Genomic DNA, 12,166 nt, shown 5'->3' with positions numbered 1-12,166 from the left:
CGTTTGGGGATGATCATTTTCAAAAATTTGGATTCTTGCTAGACGAATTAAGCTGCTTAACACCAATTGTCGCACATTCCATAAGGTTTTTCGACGTTTCGGGAGAAAATGTGCAAAATACTCAAAAGGAGGGCAGAAGGGTCACTTTTGGGGCATTTTTCAACCCCTGAGCAACCTAGATAACTTCATGATGAAGTAACCAGCTCGCCTGGGTGAGCACAGGTCAAGGCGAGTAGGGTTGCTTCAGATTGAAGTTATCAGCTCGCCTGGGTGCTACCTTCATCCCAAATGGCTTGTTTTGCTATAAATAGGCGTGGGAAGGCTAAAGTATGTTGGACAAGTGGCCTCAATAACTTAAAAGGGGAGGGTTGAATTAAGTTTTAAGATTCCCACTAACAAACTTTTAACCCCCCCCCCCCTTTCGAATGATAGGCTTAAAATGCAGAAGAAGAACAAGAAGCAATCAATTAAACAATGTTCATATAAACGTACAAAGAAAAATTGATTGCAATAACATAAATGAGATAAGGGAAGAGAGAAATGCAAACTCGATTTATACTAGTTTGGCCATGCCTTGTGCCTACGTCTAGTCCTCAAGCAACCCACTTGAGATTTTCCACTGTTTTTGTAAAATTCCTTTTTACAACTTCTGAACACCCAAGGAATCCATTTTCCCTTGTGTTTAGGAAACTCATAATTCAAGAGACAACCAGTCTCTTGATTACAATTGACTTTATGAGAAGAACAAAAAGATTTCTCTCCTTTAGAGTGGATAATACAATTTGAAGTTCCTGGATGAACTCTCAATAGATTTACAAGTATTTGCCTAAGAGTTGTTGAGAGAGCATTTGACAATGAAGTTCTCTTGGAATATCTCTCTCTTGTGTCGCAACGTGCCCTTTTGCGGGCGAGCGAGGGCGAGGCTCACGGGTGCGCTTTCCAAAGGAGGAAAGATGCGCGGAGTCGCCACCAACGTTTATTTGTGGAAAACGTCGGAAAAACCGAAGGAAACCGGTCAAAATAAAAATTCGAAGTTCGGAAGTTGTATTTACGTTTAAGGAAGGTATTAGCACCTCTCACGTTTGTCCCAAAGGACAACAACCTATTTTTTAGAATTGTGGAAAATGCGTTACCTTAACTTTATTTCTTTTTATTTTTTGAGGTCGACAAAAGCGGGGCTTTTGCTCCTATGTACCCTCCATCGAAGAGGAAATCAGACCTATGTAGTTCTTTCTTATGCGTGAATCAAGTGATTCTTTTTACTTGAAAGGTGATCATTTTAAGGCGTTGGACCTTAAAAATGATCCATTTTACTTGGTAAGAAACTGAAATGATAAACTTTCAAAACCCTATTTTTGTGGACGAGCTTGACTAGGCGAGTTGATTTTAGCCTTAGTTTCACTTTAGTTATTAGTCAATTCAATTAAGAATGAGAAATCCCAAAGAGAAAACGTCCGATTGATTTTTCGCTTTATTCTACTAAAAGGTATTTTTTCCGATTATTATATTATTATTTTACCTCTCTTTTGACTTCCGACGTGGTTACGGCACGACCGAACGGCCGAAATTCATTTTAACAGAAATTAACGAATGATACAATTCAAATGATCGGTGGAAATTTATTTTATTTTTAGATTAGGCGAGAAACAACTTAAATAAATGACTGAAGCACGTCAAAAGGGGGTATAGAAAGCGAATGAAAACGAGAATAAAAATACACAAACACAAATGGGGACCACCATGGGTACATAGAATGAATTGAAAAGCTCGATTTGGAAACTTACCCGTTGAAGAACGAAGAACGGATGAAGAACGGTGTATAACGGAGGAAAACCTTCACGGATTTGCTTACGGAAACCTCTCGAAAGCGTTACGGAAGCACCTCGGCTTGGATTTTCTTCACGGAAACAATTTTTTTCACCCAAAACAGCTGAAATACCTCACCAGGGGCATCCGGGATCCTTAGAACAACCCCCTTTAGCCTATTTATAGGAAAAAGGGGGAGGAGGTTGCCGCCCAGCTCGCCCAAGCGAGCTGAGTTGCTTCCTCCAGAAGCAACCCAGCTTCAAAAAACATTCTAGAAGGCCCAATTCAAAATTTCGAAACTGCTATTTGCACCCCCCCAATTTTGATAAGTTCACCCCCCTTCTTTCGTAATTTACGGAAAAGTTACGGAAGCCTTACGGAAGCATAAACGACTTGATTTTCTTCTTTTTTTCTCTTCCCTCTCACCCATATTAAGTTAAATATGCTTATTTAGGATTATGGGAATTTTACGGAAGCATTACGGGTGTCCCGGAAGCCCCGGAATCCCATTTTTCAACAAAACGGGGGTGTGGTGGCCTCCTAGCTCGCTCAGGCGAGCTCAGCTCGCCCAAGTGAGCTAGGTTGCTTCAACCTTAAGCAAGAAATTGCCCAGAAACCTTTAGAAGGGCCCAGATTCGAAAATTACTATATGTACCCCCATTTTACTAAATACACCCCCTTTACCTTTTTTTGGTAATTCTTTTTCCGTAACGTTACAAAACTTTACGAATTTCGTAAGGATACATATTTTCCTTCCGCGAGGGTACGAATCCTTACGGATTAAGTATTTACTCTTTTTTAGCTTTCGAAGAAGTTACGAAAACTCACGGATTGCGAAAAACACCTCCTTTCGATTTTCGTCACATTACGGAATTTTCACGGATCACGTAAGCCTGCTTCCTTTTGATTTTCGGCACGTCTCGGGACTTCACATATTGTGCACCAGAGGGTGCCAATGATCTCAAAGCGGCCAATCAAAGGTTGTATATCGTCAAATAATAATCCCCGGCGAAATTAGGGTATGACAGTTGCCCCTCTTTACTTACCTCTCATCAGAGATAAGAGGAAAGCAAAGATAATACACTGATTTCGTCCGTCCTACCCTTTCCGCGATGACGACTCTCGTCTCTACTCCTTCTTTTTTTGCTGTACAACAAAAAACAACAACAAGAACAACAAATATAATATACATATACACATATACACATGCTTGGCGAAGGAACCGATCCGGAAAAAAACAGAAGAACATATTTCCCAGTCACCAGAGGCTCCGCGCTTGATAATGGAGGACACATGAACAGCGCACTTAGGCAATCATGAAACATAGCTCCAAACTCGAAGGTGGAGGACACATGAACAGCGCTAGGCAATGACATGCATGTGGCTCCGAAAAAAGTGGAGAATGGAGGATTGCACTAGAGGGTCCACACTTAGGCAATCATGAAGCATAGCTCCAAACTCGAAGGTGGAGGACACATGAACAACGCTAGGCAATGACATTCATGGGGCTCCGAAAAAGGTGGAGAATGGAGGATTGCCTTGAGGGTCCACACTTAGGCAATCATGAAACATAGCTCCAAACGCGAAGGTGGAGGACACATGAACAACGCTAGGCAATAACATTCATGGGGCTCCGAAAAAGGGGGAGAATGGAGGATTGCCTTGAGGGTCCGCACTTAGGCAATCATGAAACATAGCTCCAAACTCGAAGGTGGAGGACACATGAACAGTGCTAGGCAATAACATTCATGGGGCTCCGAAAAAAGGGGGAGAATGGAGGATTGCCTTGAGGGTCCGCACTTAGGCAATCATGAAACGTAGCTTCAAACTCGAAGGTGGAGGACACATGCACAACGCTAGGCAATAACATTCATGGGGCTCCGAAAAAGGGGGAGAATGGAGGATTGCCTTGAGGGTCCACACTTAGGAAATCATGAAACATAGCTCCAAACTCGAAGGTGGAGGACACATGAACAACGCTAGGCAATAACATTCATGGGGCTCTGAAAAACGGGGAGAATGGAGGATTGCCTTGAGGGTCCGCACTTAGGCAATCATGAAACATAGCTTAAAACTCGAAGGTGGAGGACACATGCAGAACGCTAGGCAACAACATTCAATGGGGCTCCGAAAAAGGGGGAGAATGGAGGATTGCCTTGAGGGTCCACACTTAGGCAATCATGAAACATAGCTCCAAACTCGAAGGTGGAGGACACATGAACAGCGCTAGGCAATGACATTCATGGGGCTCCGAAAAAGGGGGAGAATGGAGGATTGCCTTGAGGGTCCGCAATTAGGCAATCATGAAACATAGCTCCAAACTCCAAGGTGGAGGACGCATGAACAGTGCTAGGCAATAACATTCATGGGGCCCCGAAAAAAGGGGGAGAATGGAGGATTGCCTTGAGGGTCAACACTTAGGCAATCATGAAACATAGCTCCAAACTCGAAGGTGGAGGACACATGAACAGCGCTAGGCAATGACATTCATGGGGTTCCGAAAAAGGTGGAGAATGGAGGATTGCCTTGAGGTCCACACTTAGGCAATCATGAAACATAGCTCCAAACTCGAAGGTGGACGACACATGAACAGCGCTAGGCAATAACATTCATGGGGCTCCGAAAAAGGGGGAGAATGGAGGATTGCCTTGAGGGTCCGCACTTAGGCAATCATGAAACATAGCTCCAAACTCGAAGGTGGAGGACACATGAACAACGTTAGGCAATAACATTCATGGGGCTCCGAAAAAGGGGAGAATGGAGGATTTTCTTGAGGGTCCGCACTTAGGCAATCATGAAACATAGCTCCAAACTCGAAGGTGGATGACACATGAACAGCGCTAGCAATAACATTCATGGGGTTCCGAAAAAGTGGGAGAATGGAGGATTTCCTTGAGGGTCCACACTTAGACAATCATGAAAGATAGCTCCAAACTCGAAGGTGGAGGACACATGAACAGCGCTAGGCAATAACATTCATGGGGCTCCGAAAAAGGGGGAGAATGGAGGATTGCCTTGAGGGTCCGCAGTTAGGCAATCATGAAACATAGCTCCAAACTCGAAGGTGGAGGACACATGAACAGCGCTAGGCAATAACATTCATGAGGCTCCGAAAAAGGGGGAGAATGGAGGATATCCTTGAGGGTCCGCACTTAGGCAATCATGAAACATAGCTCCAAACTCGGAGGTGGAGGACACCTGAACAGTGTTAGGCAATAACATTCATGGGGCTCCGAAAAAGGGGGAGAATGGAGGATTGCCTTGAGGGTCCGCACTTAGGCAATCATGAAACATAGCTCCAAACTCGAAGGTGGAGGACACATGAACAGCGCTAGGCAATAACATTCATGTGGCTCCGAAAAAGGGGGAGAATGGAGGATTTCCTTGAGTGTCCGCACTTAGGCAATCATGAAACATAGCTCCAAACTCGAAGGTGGAGGACACATGAACAGTGCTAGGCAATACCATTCATGGGGCTCCGAAAAAAGGGGGAGAATGGAGGATTGCCTGAGGGTCCGCACTTAGGCAATCATGAAACATAGCTTAAAACTCGAAGGTGGTGGACACATGCACAACGCTAGGCAATAACATTCATGGGGCTCCGAAAAAGGGGGAGAATGGAGGATTGCCTTGAGGGTCCACACTTAGGCAATCATGAAACATAGCACCAAACTCGAAGGTGGAGGACACATGAACAGCGCTAGGCAATGACATTCATGGGGCTCCGAAAAAGGGGGAGAATGGAGAATTGCCTTGAGGTCCGCACTTAGGCAATCATGAAACATAGCTCCAAACTCGAAGGTGGAGGACGCATGAAAAGTGCTAGGCAATAACATTCATGGGGCTCCGAAAAAAAAGGGGAGAATGGAGGATTGCCTTGAGGGTCCGCACTTAGGCAATCATGAAACATAGTGCCAAACTCGAAGGTGGAGGACACATGAACAGTGTTAGGCAATAACATTCATGGGGCTCCGAAAAAGGGGGAGAATGGAGGATTGCCTTGAGGGTCCGCACTTAGGCAATTATGAAACATAGCTCCAAACTCGAAGGTGGAGGACACATGAACAGCGCTAGGCAATAACATTCATGGGGCTCCGAGAAAGGGGGAGAATGGAGGATTGCCTTGAGGGTCCACACTTAGGCAATCATGAAACATAGCTCCAAACTCAAAGGTGGAGGACACATGAACAGCGCTAGGCAATAACATTCATGAGGCTCCGAAAAAGGGGAGAATGGAGGATTGCCTTGAGGGTCCGCACTTAGGCAATCATGAAACATAGCTCCAAACTCAAAGGTGGAGGACACATGAACAGCGTTAGGCAATAACATTCATGGGGCTCTGAAAAAGAGGGAGAATGGAGGTTTTCCTTGAGGGTCCGCACTTAGGCAATCATGAAACATAGCTCCAAACTCGAAGGTGGAGGACACATGAACAGCGCTAGGCAATAACATTCATGGGGCTCTGAAAAAGGGGGAGAATGAAGGATTGCCTTGAGGGTCCGCACTTAGGCAATCATGAAAGATAGCTCCAACATCGAAGGTGGAGGACACATGAACAGCGCTAGGCAATAACATTCATGGGGCTCCGGAAAAGGGGAGAATGGAGGATTGCCTTGAGGGTCCGCACTTAGGCAATCATGAAACATAGCTCCAAACTCGAAGGTGGAGGACACATGAACAGCGCTAGGCAATAACATTCATGTGGCTCCGAAAAAGGGGGAGAATGGAGGATTGCCTTGAGTGTCCGCACTTAGGCAATCATGAAACATAGCTCCAAACTCGAAGGTGGAGGACACATGAACAGCGCTAGGCAATAACATTCATGGGGCTCCGAAAAAAGTGGTTGGCCGGACCGAACGGTCCACCGGGTTTTTCCACCTGTAATGCAAACATGCTTTTTGTAAAGAAAAATAAATCATTCGCAAGAGCACCATATCTTAGAGAAACAATATACTTGTGCCAAGGGTAATCTTCCTTGTAACCGAGAATGAAGGGCAGGACGTCAACTTTTAGCTTTTAAATGAACATGCAGGGGAAACATCGGGCTAAGCTGAAAATAAATCACTCATAGTGTATAAAACTCACAAGGCAAGTGTTTTATCCTATTCCCAAACCATAACTGCACCATGACTCTATTTTGCACAAGACTTCCTATCGAATCAAAGATCAAACGTACGATCACGGACCAATAGGATTTTCTCAAGAGTAGTGTTTTTTGGAGAGGAATCTGGGTGTTTCGGTCTTTTCCTCTTTGTTCATGTGGGTGGGATATCGCCAGTCGAGAATGACTTTGAATGGCAATTCGAAAGGAAGAGACACCAAAAATGGGTTTTCCTTTGCCGACAGTCACTTATTTTTGCCGAAAATTTATCTAGTCTGAAGATTTCCATTCCCTTTCTTTCATTGATCGAGAATTACTCTGTTTTCCTCCGATCTCTTCCATTTTCACTTCCTTTCGATCTTCGATCGAGAATCCTTCTTTTTCTTTCTTTTTACTGTTCTTTTTCTTTCTTTCTTTTCATTTCTTCCTTTTCTTTCCACTTCCTCCTTTCCTTTCTTTGGGAAATCGGGTTTCAGCATTCTATTTGCTCTCCCTTGAGGAGATTCCGCTGTCCTTTGCTTTGGGGGAAAGGATGAGGATTCTTTTGATAGGCCAAGGTTCAAAAAAAGTCTAAGGTTGTGTTTCAATGGGGTCTTTTATCGTGGAACCCAATCTTGATATTTGGGGCAAAACAAATTTGGGTGTCAAGGTGTCGGTCTCGGGCCAAACTCCCATATTACTCCACAAGGCACGCATGACAATGATGATTTGAAAACAACGTGCAAAATTAGTCATGGCTACAGCCAGGTGGGCACTCAAGCATCCCGTTTATGGCATTGTGATACTACGGTTGGGAATTTACACAAACAGACCCAACGTTTCCCAATTATGTTCTTTTATCAGTTCAATGAATTCATCCATCCTTATCTCGGTTATTCTGGAAAATAAACTCTTAGCATCAGTCCCTTGTTTCCAGAAGATACGTTTGCTCTTTACGAATGATTTATACTTCTTAACTATAACATGTCGACCTTCGTGGTCTTTCTTTCTTTTCCTTTTTGTTTCATCTTTATATATTCACAAAATTATACTCCTGTGGTCCTTTATGAAGAAATTTTCTTTTGTATATCTACACTCTTATACATGACAAACGTTTTTGTATACGCATTGGAACTCTCTCTCTTTACGTCACATGATCAAACCCTATTTACATTCAAAGATCTTTTTTGTTTTTCTCCAACGCACACCTATGGCTCATACAAAAGTTTCTTATATACATTCGTTGCTCACACACACAAGAATTTCTCTCCATGCATCACTTACACACACAAAAACCTTCTATACACATCTTCCTTTTACATACATGTATATATACAAAAACATTTTTTCTTTTCCTTTATATATGTAGACATTTATTCACAACACTTCTTTCCTTTTTTATCATGATTTTGGTTCATTTTATTTTTAGGACGACGTTCCTAAATGAAAAACTCTACACGGTTCCGGAATTTCAACAAACACTATTGACAACAACGAAGTAAGCACTAACGCAATATTCCAAACAAAATATATGCACAAAACAAATGACAATCGCGACATCAAAAAACAAACGTTAGTCCCTCAAGTCATGTAAATGATAAAGGATGAAACATAAAAGAACATGAATCTGGGATCCACGGTCATGTGGCTCCGCATGCCACCGGTCTCTTGGGACACGTAACAAAAAGTGGGGTGGTCGACAAAAGCAGGGCTTTTGCTCCTACGTATCCTCAATTTGTGATGAGGAACTCAGACCTACGTAGTTCTTGATAACTATGAGACTAAAAATAGTCTCGGTGTTTTCTTCACCAAAATGCGAACATGCTTTAGTAAAGAGACAAAACTTCCAACTGATCAGAGCAACATATGCTTTTTGGATGAAAAACAATGTGTCTATCGGGGAAGGAGAGTATGCTGATGAAATTTTCTCATAACCGTAAATGAGATTTTGGATGTTAGCATTTCGTTTCTAAATGACCATTTAGAGGAAGCACTGGGCCCAACAAAGATAGGAGAAAATCACTCAAAGTCTATCAATCTCACACAGGTAAGTGTTTTATCCTAATTCCGAACCATAGATATGTCATGACTTGATTTTGCAAATCATTTCCTATCAAATCAAAGATTACATGCGTGATCATGGATCAATAGGACTTATTTTGGGAATGGTTTTTAGGTGGGAATTTGGCTTTGAGTGTTTTGCCTTTTCCTTTTCTGTTTTTGTTTAGTGCGTAGCGAGAAAGTCGCTAGCGCACAGGATTTTGTCAGCCATCAAAGGAGAGGACCACTTTAGGTCGTGGTTTCCTTTTTCTTGGTTACTTGGTGACAATTCTGTACTGTTCAGATATTGTCTGGTCCAAAGACCTTTCTGGATGTTTCTTTTTCTTCCGATCCTTGATCGGGAATTTTCTTTCCTTTTTTGCTTTCTCCCACTCTTTGATTGAGAATTTTTCTTTTTTTTCTGTTTTTTTTTGTTTTCCGAGGGCAAGGATTGACATTCTCACCCTGGGTCAAGGTTTATGATAAGTTGGGATTTTGGCTCAAGGCTTGTAGAATGGCTGGTCATGATATATGTCAGGGTTTGGCCAGCAGTTCGGGATAAAGGGATGTCCTACATTATTTCCATGATACACATGCAACAATGATGGTTAGGAAATTTTATGCAAAACTGGTCATGCATGCACCCATGTGGATACTCAAGCATCAAGTTTTTTATGGTCATGTGACACTAGGGCTCAGGATTCATTTTCCCTATTTAAGTTAACCCAGTGTTTCCAAAATACGTTCTTTTATCAATTTGTGCATTCATTCGAGTCCATTTTGGGCGTCCGGGAAAATTTTCACAGCATTCACCCTTCAGGTGTATACACATTCTTTCAAAAACTAGTTATGATCAGCAAATTTTTTCAAAGAAAAGTTGGAAGTCATCTCTTTTCAAAAGCATGTTGTTTTTTAGCTAGACAACCTTTATTATATATATATATATATATATATTTTTTTTTTTTTTTGCTCGCTCTCTTTTTACTCTTTTTTTCATGAGGTATTTTGCTACCTAAACATACGTATATTTTTGTGAGGTATTTTGCTATATACACGCGTGTCCAAGGTATCTTGCTACCTAAACATACATATATATGTTTTGTGAGATATTTTTGCTATATACATGCATATCCAAGGTATCTTGCTACCTAAACATACATATATATATTTTGTGAAGTATTTTTCCTACATACATGCATATCGAAACATACATATATATATATTTTGCGAAGTATTTTTGTTTACATACATGCATATCTTAGGTATTTTCACTACCTAATCATACATATATATATTTTGTGAGGTATGACTATCTTCCGAGCTTGTGCTTGTTTTATTTAAATTCCTAGGATCATTAGCAACTAGGTGTGTCCTACTATGACTTGAGAAACAAAAGTGATCAAATAACAAGCAGAGATTTAAAAGGTACTAGGTTGCCTCCTAGTAGCGCTTCTTTAACGTCTTGAGCTGGACGCTTGATGACTTGTCGGTCACGGACCTAGTACTTTGCTTACCTTTGGCTCTGGACTTGGTTGCCTATTGGTCGGCCATGGGTCGTAAGCAACGCTCTAACCTTTTTGTGGATGAGCTGAGGTGAACTCTAGAGGTGATGGCGGTGCGTCTGTTGCCTGCTGCCGGCCATCCCCAGGCTGCTGTGGTGTTTTGCCCTGCGCCTGCCTGGGGATGTAGTACTTCTTGATGAAAGCTCGATTAGTAGCGGGCCTGATGCCCTTGCTGGAGGTGATAGGTACTCTGTAGAACTGACAGAGACCCGTAATTAGAGCTTGACAACTCCAAGACCCTGTTGGACTTCTTCGGGTCCACTGGGTGTCTTGCAGGCGCGATCCCTGCAAACAATAGATGAAATCAGAAATCAGTCGAGCGATGTGCATACTTACCTATGATGACGTGACCATGCCGGGGGAACGGGCACCCTGTAGGACTACAGAGGCCCGTAACCAGAGCTGGAAACCCCAGGGCCCTGTTGGACTTCTCTGGGTCCACTGGGTGTCTTTGTGGGTGCGATTCCTGCAAACAATAGGTGGTATCAGAAATCAGTTGAACCATCTGTATACTTACCTATGTCACGATGGCATGACCTCGCTGGGGGAACGGACACCTTGTAGGACTGACAGAGGCCCGTAACCAGAGCTGGAAACCCCAGGGCCCTGTTGGACTTCTTCGGGCCTACTGGGCGTCTTGTGGGCGCGATCCCTGCAAACAATAGATGACATCAGAAATCAATTGAACCATGTGCATACTTACCTATGTCATGATGGCACAGACCAACCGATACATCTGCAGGGGGAGATTGGCATTGTGGTCGCCGGGCAGAATGTTACTAAATAACAACGTCATCCATATCCATGTAAAAGTGGTCATGTTGGTGCGCATGATCCACACTCGTCTTTTTGCAGCGGCACGGGTGAAATCTTGCCCCAGTATGCATAGTAGATGCGTGATAGCCTCCCTCTCTGGATGTGCTCGCACAGTTGGTCGCCCTCTAATATCAGGGGTGGCCCAAGAACTGATAAAAGGAAACTACTGGCCCCTTAACCAGGAGCGCAAGTCTCGGTTAAGCATCAAAGGGCAAAGGACCTTATATTCTCTTAAGGTGTGGACATGGAGCACACTGAAAATGAGAACGCGTAGCCCTCTAAAGGCGAGGGCGTGCAGCCCTCTGCAGGCGAGGACATATAGTCCTCTAAAGGTGATAGGTACTAGTACCCAAGGGTCCACCTTTATGAGAAAGCAAGAGATCGACTAATCGAGAGGGCAGGTCATCCAAAAAGATTGGACACGAGATGTAGGAACTCTATGCAGTTAACATGATTTTTAGGGATGCAGACGTATGCAACTTTTGTTGTGAAATTTGGTAATGCTGACCGCACATGAAACAATGCAATGCAATGGAAAGTTTTACAATGTTCATGACATTCTTTCCCTATTTCGTGATTTTGATTTTGATTTAATTTTTTTGGAAAACACAGATTGACTGTCCTTTTGAAAAAGGTGATAATTCATGCAACCTTATCCTATCTTTTGCAAATCTCTCCGGGAACTCCCTCAGAGTGTATATTCTGTTTGATTTAGTCACTTGACCATTTTGGAGTGACGACAATGGAGCCGTTTGACGTTTAATCAATCTATTGAAATTCCAAGGCTTGTCTCCCTTTTTTTTCTTGTTTAAAAACATCGACGGGTGAGAACTTTTGATCTGCCCCTATGTTCACTTGAGGT

Source organism: Glycine soja, chromosome 20 (genome assembly GCF_004193775.1).
Source record: "Glycine soja cultivar W05 chromosome 20, ASM419377v2, whole genome shotgun sequence".
NCBI lineage: Eukaryota > Viridiplantae > Streptophyta > Magnoliopsida > Fabales > Fabaceae > Glycine > Glycine soja.
Note: the sequence above shows the minus strand (reverse complement) of the source record.